Genomic DNA, 11,847 nt, shown 5'->3' with positions numbered 1-11,847 from the left:
AGGCTTTAGAAATGGTTGGTATTAAGTAAGGTTTAGGATTAGGCCTCAGAGGAGCCCAGGAAAGACTGAGGAAAAAGAAGTTCTGGATAGGGCCCTTAGACGACACTTATACAAGAAACACATTTCAATGAAATACATGAAATAATTGCAAGTTTTTTAAATTTAAGAGCGAATTGCTTCCTATGTACGAGGCACTGTCTAAGGTTCTCTATGGTAACCATAGCGTGGGGAAGTTGACATTACAAAAAGGGATGTTAATAAGAGTAGGAACATATATTAATATGCTTGTAAACATTCCTTTTAATAATTCTTAGGTGTATGTCATTCTGACTCACATCTTTAGGCAAAACTCTTTTGACTCCAGAGACTCTCTTCTCCCCAATTTAACTGATGTTTTCAGCCTTTTATATTTATTACAACCCTGTACTGTTCACAGTTGACAGCTTCAGTAGATCTCCAACATCATCATATTGTGGGCCCCCAGGGCAGTCTCTGAGCCTGAGAGTTGATAATCTTATCTGATAGTCCTACCTGATAGTTCTACCTCTTGTTTCCCTCTGTTTCCAGTGGTTAGGTTCCTCTCACTCTTGTCTTTGAGCTAAAGTGAAGCCACTGTCTGGGGGAGCCTGAGTGCCTGAGTCATGGGTTGCTATCTATATTGGGTTGAAGACAAGAGTTACTCTTTATGGTTATCACAGATAGTACAAAGCACTACTTTCATGATGTGAGTATTTTTCACTCAAATTAAATCTAAATAGTTCTGTCACCATGTCCATATGGTCAAAAGAGCTGCATGTCCTGCACCAAAATGACAGGCATCAGATTCTCCCAACACAAAGATTATTGGTGGATGTTAGGATTTTTGTTTTTTTTTGTTTGTTTGTTTGGTTTTCTAGATTTTCCTTTTCCTTTTTCATGCTGACAGTAAACTAAATCCAAAATCCAAATACTCAATAATGAAAGTGACATTCAGGGCCTTCCTTTTCCAGGAGATATGTTTGCATTTATTTAGTATTACATTTCAATTTTTCTGTATGTGATATTGGTTAGAAAAATGCCTTCCAGTTGATTTCTTAGCTAACAGTAGAATCTATTTTCCTAAACAGTAGTATGGAGATTCTTGATAAACCACCTTCTAGAGGTACTGAAAGGAATTGAGTAATGTGCTGAAATCTGGATTTATTCACAAACACATTACAGACTGAGTCATGGTGATATCTGTCAGTTCAAGTCATTGTTTCTTTTGTCTAAATCATTGTTGAGCCACCTCCATCTGTATATGTAATGTTAATTTGGTAACAACTTCTTTATACTAAGCCAGAACTCATTTTACCTGGGGGTTTTATTTTAAATGTATGAGCTTTATTAAATAACATTCAAATAACTAATAGAAATTTAACTCAAAGAATATGGAAAGAAAAGTCACACAGGCACATTCAAAAGTAATTGGAATCTGGCACCTGACAATGATTAACAAGTTGAACAGATTAGCCTAGATCTAAATCTCTGTAAATAACATTGAGAGACAGAAATATTTTTATTAAAAACAACCTCAACAACTTAACAGTTCTATGAGATGTGAACAAAAATTTGATTTGTTTATATATCATCAATCAATATTAGGATAGGCTGAAAGAGTTTGAATACATCTTACAAAACAGGAAACAATATTAGTCAACTATCCCAAAACTTCATCTGATTGAAACCATACTTCTTTTGGTATTTGAAACACCAAATTATGGTTGAAGAATATCGATTTTGAATGGATATTTGACCTGAAAGAGATATACTTCTAATAAATAAAGCAATAATATTTTATAGTGATTGATATTAGATTTGATTTAGGAAATAGTTGTAAAAGTATATCTCTGAAGTAAAAGAAAAAGCAGCCATTTAAATCTGCTGTCTAAATAATTTTATTAAAATATGGGATATAGTGTGATCTACTCAGATTGAGTACCCACACCCACAAAGTATGGTGAACTGCACATTTCCCTACCTCATTTTGCCTCATGAAGACAAGTCTGAATCTATGATTACCCTTCTAAGAAAAAACTCTTCCAAGAAACCATGTGAATATTTTAAAAGATGTAGAGATATTGGGGCATTTAGGTGGCTTAGTCAGCTGAACATCTGATTCTTAGTTTTGGCTCAGGTCATGATCTCAGAGGGTCATGAGATTGAGCCCCACATTAGGCTCTGCAATCGGCATGGAGCCTACTTAGGATTTTCTCTCTCCCTCTCCCTCTGCTACCCCCACCCCCCCGCTCTAAAAAATAAAATAAATTTAAAAATAAAAAATAAAATAAAAAGTGTAGGGATATTAATATAACTTGTTACATACATAAAGAGTTCGCTAAACTCTATGGTAATTTTGAATTTTTTTTACTGTACATCAATTTTATATTGTATAAAACATAATAGAGTTTTTAAATTGTTATGTAAATTATACAAAGCCCCAAAATAAATCCTGATGGATAGTCACCATGATTGCCATTTAAAAAACTAAATATTAGCACAGTACACTGCGTACATGCAAAGGAAAACTAAACTTTGAAGAGATACCCTTCTGTATATAGATAATGGCTTTTTCTCAGATAAGCCTGTCTTCTGAAAGATAAAACAATTCTTTAATCTTTCATCACCTTGTCTTCTAAACACATCCAGGAGATCAATTCAGAATTAGTGGTGAGGTGAATGCAAAGGGAGCTTGTTAATACGTGTTTGCTGCCCCATTCCCAGAATAAAACAAGTTTTCTCCACAAATTTCTTTGATGGCATTTTACCTTCAAAGTTTTATTTAGACCTAGTTCTAGAGATATGACAAACAAATAAATAAAAAATAAATAAAGTGAAATGAACTAAAATAGAATAATAAGCTTAGCCTTCAAAACACGAAGTTCTTCCTCTAAACAAATCTCTCTTATTGGAAATCTGGCTCATATTAGATGTATATAGAAATATCCTGGGTAAGTAACATGAACAAAACATGGTATCTGGTGTACAGAAATATCCTGGGTAAGTAACATGAATAAAACACAGTATCTGGTTGAGATAAAAGTCCTCTTTGAATATTGTTTGTAACTTGAAGACTTTGCTCACTCATTGGATAGATTCCATTAAACACAGCCGGGAGCAATATATAGTGTGGATTATATGAATTTGCTGTAATGGGCATGCAAATACATATTTTTCACATACCGTATACAAACATCTCAGCAGGACAATTGAGTAAATGGAGCCAAAACATCAGAAAACTGGCAAATGTGCAATGGATTACTATGGCTTGATTCCACTCTCCAAATATAATGAACATTTAATTCATTTGATCTCTTTTTCTAATTGGAGACACATTGGTTAGGAGGGCATTTGAGTTCACAAACACTCAATTATTTGCATGTTAACCACATTTCACAAACTTCCACCTTGTGAACTGTAGCTAATGTAATAGAACTTGCAAACTTTTACCAGTACAACTTTTCATTCTTTTTTTTTCTTTCTGTGGCTTTGCCTTTCAAATTAGACTCCACTGAAGTCAGATTTTACATTTCATTCTCATGTGGCAATTTATATGTAATTATAATTATCACAATTTTAAAACTAAAATTTTAATTAATTTCAAAGAGTGCCAAATTGACATTAAACTTCCAATAATCTTACCTGAATATTATTCTTCATTAACTTCTATATAATTCTACAAGCTAAACTATAGTAAAATAATAAAAAAAAGTCCTGATTTGTGTAGCTTTATGGTTTACAAAGACCATATATTCATTCATTTAACTTGTAAGTTTTGTTGAGCACACACAGTGTCATACATTTTGCTAGCCTCAGGAAATAAAATGGGAAGGAGAAAGTACTGGTTCCTGCCCTCATGAAACTAGCAGTCTAGCTTCATAAATTCATTATACATTACAGTGAAATGGATACTCTTGAAGTCTATTAACTTCCCCCAAAGTAACTGTTACCCTAAACTTTGTGGTATAATTTACCTGATTCAATTACATCCTTAAACAGTATATTGTCAATTGTGCCTACTTTTTGCCTTTATGGAAAAGAAATCATCCTATCAGCATTCTTCTGTGCTTCATTTTTTTCATTCATAATTTGTTTTTTATATTTACCACGTTGGTTTGCATGTGATAGTTGTCTACTTTCACTGCTGCAGTGTGAACATGCAACGAGTTCTTTTTTTTTTTTTTTTCATGCAACGAGTTCTTTATCAAATCTTTTGCTCATGGATATCCATGAGTTCCAATTACTCCACATCTTAACCAACTCTTGGAATTTTTAGCCTTACAATTTTTTGTAAAAATGGTGGATTAAAAAAAAGATATCTCATTGTATTTTTAATTAGGATTTCCTTAATGGTGACTAATGAAGTCAGAATTTTTCATAAGTTAATTGGTTATTTGTGTTTTAAGACTTGCCATGTGTCCTATTTTAATGTTGTTTCTAAAAATTTTCCTGTTGCCTCCTATGTATTCTGTAATATATATTTTCTGGATGTTAATCTTTTGTAAGTATATGTATTTTCTAAATATTTTCTTCCAGTTATGGCTTGCCTTTCCACCATCTTTATCAAAAAATAATTTTTTAAAAGCTCTTACTAATCAAAAGTTCTTAAAATTGGTGAAATCAAATTTATCAATATTTTTATACATGATTCTTATATTGTGCCATGTTTAAGAAATTTTCTTTACCTAAAGTTATAATAGTATTCTCCTATGTTTTCTTCCATAAGATCTAAATCCTTAGTCTATCTAGAAAGAGTTTTTGTGTGAATTGCTTTGCAGGGATCAAATCTCCCTATATAGAACTGATTGTGGAACTACCAATATACTGAATGGTCAGTTTTTTCCCCAGTGATATGTAATGCCAGTGCTGTCATATACCTAGTTTCTCCTTTGCTCCATTTGGAGAGAACCACTGATGAGATATTAACTCAAACTGATGACAGTGGCATCTTTGTCATGTAATGATTCAAAAGGAAAGCTTTCAGTATTTCACCATGCACCTTTACTGTGGTTTATTTTTACACAACTCACACATTTAGAAGTTCTTTTCAGTTGAGTGGCTGACTCCTGGTTTCAGCTCAGGTCATGATCTCTGGGTTCTGGGATCAAGCCCTGAGTCAGGTTCCACACTCAGTGGGGAGTCTGCTTGAGGATTCTCTTTCCCTCTGCCCCTCACTCCATTGCTCTCTCTCTCTCTCTCTCAAATAAATAAATAGATCTCAAAAAAAAAAAAACAAAAAAAAACCCACCAGCCCCCCCCCCCCCCCCCCCCCCCACACACACAAAATGAAGGATTCTACTGCTTAAGTGGGAAAGTCTGGCTCTGCAGGGTGGTTGGTTTGATGATAAGAGGAGGATCAGAAAGCACTGATTTAATGTTTCATTTACATCATTTCTTATTTTTAAGTTAATTCAATTCCATAAGTAACATAAAAAATATAGGAATGTATCTTAAACATTACAGGGAATGTTAATTTATGTTTTACTCTCTACAGTACCAATCAATTCTAATGTCCTTTCTGCAAGTATACCTATGTAAGTTCATGGTTTATCTTTACACAATTTGTGTGTGTGTGTTATATTTTATTTAGAAATATGTGTGTGTTCACTGAGTAAGGCAGTATGTTGGACAGTTAGGAGAGCAGTCTCAGACTACCTCTGTAACTTCAGGCAAGTCAATAACCTCTCTAGGACTCATCTTTTAATTGGGGATGATACCCTGGCCAATGAAACTAATGCTATTCTTTGAAAAGTTTAATATTACTCATAATTGCTCAAACCTGGAAGCAACCAAGATGTTCTTCGGTAGGTAAAAGGATAAATAAATTATGATAAGGATGATAATGGGATATTATTTAAAGCTAAAAAGAAATGATCTGTCAGGCTGTAAAAAGACATGGAGGAAATTTAAGTGCATATTCCTAAATGAAAGAAGCCAATCTGAAAAGGTTACACGTATGATTGCAATGATGTGACATTTTGGAAAAGGCAAAACTATGAAGACAGTGAAAAGATCAGTGTGGATAAAAGGGAGTAGGGAGGCAAGTGGGATGAAAAGGCAGAGCACAGAGGACTTTTAAAGGTAGTGCAACTGCTATGTATGGTATTATAATGGCGGGTACATGTCATTATACATGTGTCCAAACCCATAGAATACATGACATTGAGATTGAACCCTAATGTTAACTATGGACTTTGGGTGATTATGATGGTCAGTATAGGTTCATCAGTTGTGACAAATGTACCACTCTGGTGAGGGATGTGGACAATGAGGGAGGTCATGCATGTGTAGGAGCAGGAGGTGTATAGGCAATCTCTGTACCTTTTCAATTTTGCCACGAACCTAAAACTATTCTAAAAAATAGTCTGTTTAAAATAATTTTAACAAAGTAGATAAATTTCTTTTAAGAGAAGGAAAAAGGGGAAAGCCTAAATAATAGGAAAGTTGAAAAGGAATATTTATAGATACAGTCAAGATTTAAACATAATACAATAATGTTGGAAATAATTTTAGATCATTAAATTAGAAAATTTAGCTGAAATGATTATTTCCCAACAAAATATAAATGATAAAGATTTGGTCAAGAAGAAATTAAAAAGGCAAATAGAAAAAGTAGAAAACATTATCTTTAATTCAATGCACATATAGAAAAATGCATAAATTATGAAAGAACAGTTAAATTAGTTTTTATAAAGTGAATATACCCTGAAACCAGTACTTGCTGACTGAAGAGTGTCAGCAGTCATGAAGTGCCCCCTCCCTTATGCTCCTTTTCCATCACCAATCTCCCAAGAGTAACTTATATCCTGTATTTTTATAGCATGAATGAATTTTCCCTGTTTCTGAACTTTATATGGATGAATTCATACAATGAGTTCTTATCTTTGGCTGGCTTCTATTGCTCAACATCACATCTGTGGATTCATCTCTATTGTTACCTGTAATTGTAGTTGGTCATGCTCTTTGTTCTACAATGTGCCATTATATGAATATACTGATTTATTTATTCAACTGTTTATGGATATTTTGATGACTTCTCAGTTTCTTTAAAGTGCTTCTATGAACATACTTACACATATTTGTTTAGAAAAGTATTATGCAATTTTGTAACATATAATCATAAGTGAAAGATAGGTGTATCTTCAGTTTGGGTAGATAGTGACAATCTTCTAAAATTGTTGTACCCATGTTTACTACCCAGAATGAATGAGGAAATTTTTACTCTTTAATTGTCTTTATCAACCCTACAATGTAAGCTTCATGAAAGCTGACACCCTTTATTCCATTCATTCTATTTCACATTGATTTTTTAATTAACTAATAAATTTGGTATTGACATTTAAGCAGTTTATTTCCTTGAAAATCATTGCACTGAAATCAATGTACTTAATCTTCTCTGAACACCATTTTATTTCCCACAATTCTATATCTTTACATGTGCAATTATTTCTGCCAAAAATTTCCCTGCCTTCCTTGACTACTCTTTGTTATGGAAAGCTTTTCCCAAGAGATGTTGTTACCAAGCAAGGGCCATTATAGCACAGTCTTGAAGACTGGCTGGTCATCTTTGTTCTCTCAAGGAAATCACTCAGTACACCAGAGTGAGCTTTAATTCAGTTCTGCAACTCCTTTGGGAGTTTATCCATCCATCTGTGCATTTTTACATTCACTTAAATATTTATTGAGCAACTTCTGTGTACTAGAACTGTGTTATATGAGAAAAATCAGATCCAGCCTCTGTCCTCCTAGGGCTTACATTTGGTAATACACATACACATTTTATAAATAATCACAGATATAAATGTCAAATTACAAATGGGATAAATTCTATAGAGGTATAGTGATTTATAAAAGGATAAAATAGAAACATTTTCCTATTCAAGAAAGTAAAAAAGATTTGCAAAGAATTTGCAAGTGAACTGAAATTTTAAAAGTTAAGCATGTGGAGAGGAAAGCATTCCAGGCATAGGGAAAAGCAAGTATAAAACCCTATGAAGAGAAACATGACAAGTCCCCACGATGTAAGAAAGCCAGGGTAATTGGCTTGCAGAAAGCTAAGGGACCAGAGGAGTAAATTAATCCTGGAGAGGGAAGTACATATTTGCCTTTTAAAAGATACATCTTTATGTACAATTAGAATATATAAAATATTCCTGGAAATACATCTTGTTGAGCAGGACATCTTGATGTGGTACAGAATCAGATCTGCATTTATAAAAAGACATTGTGGCTGAAAGATTGAGAGTCTTTGGAGGCAAAAAGCAACTATGGAAGCAGAAAGACCTCTTAAGGGTCTATGGCAGTGGCCTATAAAGAAGAGGGTTCTATTCAGGTAGTGGTGGTGATGAGGACCGGTGACAACACTCAGCAGAGACTTGTAGGATGATACTGGCAGGACTGTTGATGAGTTTAAGAAGAAGGATGAAGAGATGTTGATGTATCATCTGCATTTCTGACATTGCCAGCTGGTTGTATATTGATGTCATTCACTGGGATGTAAAATGGGCAGAGGAAGATAGCAAGGTCTAGTTAGATCAGGTGAGGATGGGCAGGAGGCTGTTTAAGAAGGAGGGGACAACATGTTCTAGACAGGAACAGGAAAGAATGATGTATTTAGTGACTAGCAAGTAACCAAAGGGATCTAAACAGGAGATTTACATAGTTTCATGTTTGAACTTAAAGAGTGATATTTAGGCACATCCTTCATTGTATTAAGAAGTGTAAATTAGTTCAGCAATAGAAGAGTCAGAGAGATAGAACCAAAATTATTACTGCAAAGACTGGGTAACAGTGATTGGCTTAGGAAAAATAACCACAAATAACCAAAAAATAACCACTTTTTAACACTTATTCTAAGAATTGAATTTGCCTAATTCCAATTGCAGCTTTTCTGGTCTAATAAGGCCAAGCCTGCTCAGCTAATGTACTTTAAGCAGGAAAGGCCAGGAGAGTGCATGCTTCATACAATTCTAAATTCTCCCAATTAGATATGTCACCTTGCCTCCTTAGAAAGGACCCAGTGAAGGTCTGTAGAGAAGAGCAGAAGCTGTCATCTTCGAAACTTTCTCCTTACATAATATGCTCCCAGGAAAGAAGGGATAGGCTGTCTTCCTTGCAAATAATAACTGGCAATGATATCAGTTGGCACCTGAACAGTATAGGGCTAGTGCTCTAGTCAGATCAGATTACCCAAGGTCATAAATGTCAGGCTACAAGAACTAAAAGCTGCAGAGTTTTGACTAGAAAAGTGGCAGCTGAGTGCAGCCCCGGTGGCTCAGCAGTTTTGTGCCGCTTTCAGCCCAGGACGTAATCCTGGAGTCCTGGGATCGAGTCCCACATCGGGCTCCCTGCATGGAGCCTGCTTCTCCCTCTGCCTGTGTCTCTGCCTCTCTCTCTCTGTCTCTCATGAATAAATAAATAAAATCTTTAAAAAAAAAACAAAAGAAAAGAAAAGTGGCAGCTGAAAGTCACACTCTAGAAGGCACTGCAGTGACTAGGAAGAGGACTTGAGCCATGTTAACCACAGAGGGTTTTCAGCTTTACTAATGTTAGTATGAGGTGACAAGGGCCAATATTCAATTGGTGAATATTGATGTGACACATTTAGATTTATTTTACTGTCCTTTTACAAAGCTTTCAAGATTTAACCAGGAGTGACCAAATTTTCTCTAATTCATCTGATTTGCTCTGCTGGAGAGACTTGCACTCTAAGAAAAATGTAAATAAGCACCTTGTGGAAATGCATCATTTTTAAACAATTTTATTTAACTTTAATTAAATAACTTTAATTTTATTTTATCTATTAAATGACACATAGAGTCATTTGTAAAGGTAAGCACTCTCTCTTTATGCTTCCTTTCTCCTTTTTGAGGGCTAGACTTTTGGCTAGCATCGGCAGATGTTAGAATTTAGCCATAAGATTTTAAAAAATTGGCATGTTTTCAAAATCAGTCCATGTTGAAAACTTGAAGCCAAACTTACGTCTTGAGAGAATCTTATCTTTAAAAGTGAAATGGGGGGGTTGGTCCTGGGGGATGTGGAGAGCTGGCAGCAGGTCGGCGGAGCTGGGAGTCGGGTTCGCACCGTGGACAGTGAAGGAGTGCATGCAGCAGGCGGTGGCGTGGCGGCCGCGGGATCTTCCAGCCGTCCAGCCCCGGCTAGTAGCAGTCAGCAAAACCAAACCTGTGGAAACGGTGATTGAAGCCTACTGTCATGGCCAGCACACTTTTGGGGAGAAGTATGTTCAAGAACTGCTAGAAAAAGCATCAAATCCTAAAATTCTGTCTTCGTGTCCTGAGATCAAATGGCACTTCATTGGCCACCTACAGAAACAAAATGTCAACAAATTGATGGCCATCCCCAATCTCTTCATGCTGGAAACAGTGGATTCTGTGAAGCTGGCAGACAAAGTGAACAGTTTGTGGCAGGAAAAAAGGTTCTCCCGAAAGGTTAAAGGTTATGGTCCAGGTTAACACCAGTGGAGAGCAGAACAAACATGGCCTTCTGCCTTCAGAGACAGTATCCATGGTGGAACATATAAATGCCAAGTGCCCCAGCCTGGAATTTGTGGGGCTGATGACCATAGGAAGCTTTGGACATGATCTCAGTCAAGGACCAAATCTGGATTTCCAGGTGTTACACTCCCTGGAGAGGAGCTGTGTAAAAAGCTGAGTGTCTCTCCTGAGCAGGTGGAGCTAAGCATGGGCATGTCCATGGACTTCCAGCATGCAATTGAAGTAGGATCTACAAATGTCCAAGTAGGAAGCACCATTTCTGGAGAGTGAGATTACTACAAGAAACCTCCCTTAGACAAGTCCACTGCAGACCTGAAGACCCCAGTGGAAGTGGCAAAGACACACTGAGCCCAGCACAAACAGCTGTGGCTCCCATCCCGTGGGCCCGTCCAGGAAGACTAACTATGCACTCACCTGGAATTCCATTTTGAGGTCCCCTGTGTTACAGCACAGCAACACTCTCCTTGTAACCTGGAGAGAGCGTTCTGATGACTATGTGTATTGACAGGAACCATCTGTACTTAGGATCTGATGTAACAAGCTCACTGCAGATAGTAGTTTTGGATTGGATTTGAGAAATCCTGACATTTCCACAGAACAGATACCAAATCAGTAGCCAGGCATCGAGTTCAGTTTTGAATCCTGCCCAGGAACACCAACCAACCCATGAATGCCTTTCCTGGATTAAAATGTGGCCACTGATGCCTGTAATCACCAAAGTGAAAGGGATTTGCATTTGTCATCCCCCTTAATAGAAAATTTTCTCTTACAAACCCCTCCTGAGTAACTGTCTTTGTTGCTGTGGAGCGAAGTGATTGCTGACCCCAGTTCCACCACTCCCCACCCCTCCCCGCCAGTAAATATTGTCTCTACTCTGGAATGACAGTACAGGTACCCCTCCAAACCCAAATCATTGCTGATAAGAGTTTATAGCATTGGCCACCTTGTGGTGTTGATCCTGAAAATCACAGGTGTAACATAAATGGGCTTGGGCCTTTCTCACATCCTCCTGAAGAGACAGGGCTCTGAGCTTTTTCTCAGTGACGGGAGGTCAAGGCTGTGATTTCTTCACCATAATCCTTTTAATGGTGATTTCTCATCAAAGACCAGTGAATCTCCTAGCTCCCCAGAAATTGCTTCAAGGCCAGGTCAGGTTCACAGTTTCGACAAGGCCTGGCTTTGAGGTTCCCATCCCTGCGACCATTACCCAGGCACATCTATAACCTCCCCTCCCCTGCTACATTGATAAGCCAAAATTTTGTAACTTTTTGATTGTTAATAAAGTAGCAAGATCTTCAAAAACCAGAAAACACAA

General features: G+C 36.5%; 1 pseudogene; it reads left to right on the top strand.

Moving 5' to 3' along the window:
* The first annotated feature begins 10,052 nt into the window (after window positions 1-10,052).
* LOC112642691 (pyridoxal phosphate homeostasis protein-like) lies at window positions 10,053-11,092 on the top strand (annotated as a pseudogene).
* Window positions 11,093-11,847: the final 755 nt, after the last annotated feature.

The sequence above is a fragment of the Canis lupus genome, chromosome 19, assembly GCF_003254725.2.
Source record: "Canis lupus dingo isolate Sandy chromosome 19, ASM325472v2, whole genome shotgun sequence".
Taxonomy (NCBI): domain Eukaryota; kingdom Metazoa; phylum Chordata; class Mammalia; order Carnivora; family Canidae; genus Canis; species Canis lupus.
Note: the sequence above shows the minus strand (reverse complement) of the source record. Positions and strands in the feature narration are given on the sequence as shown.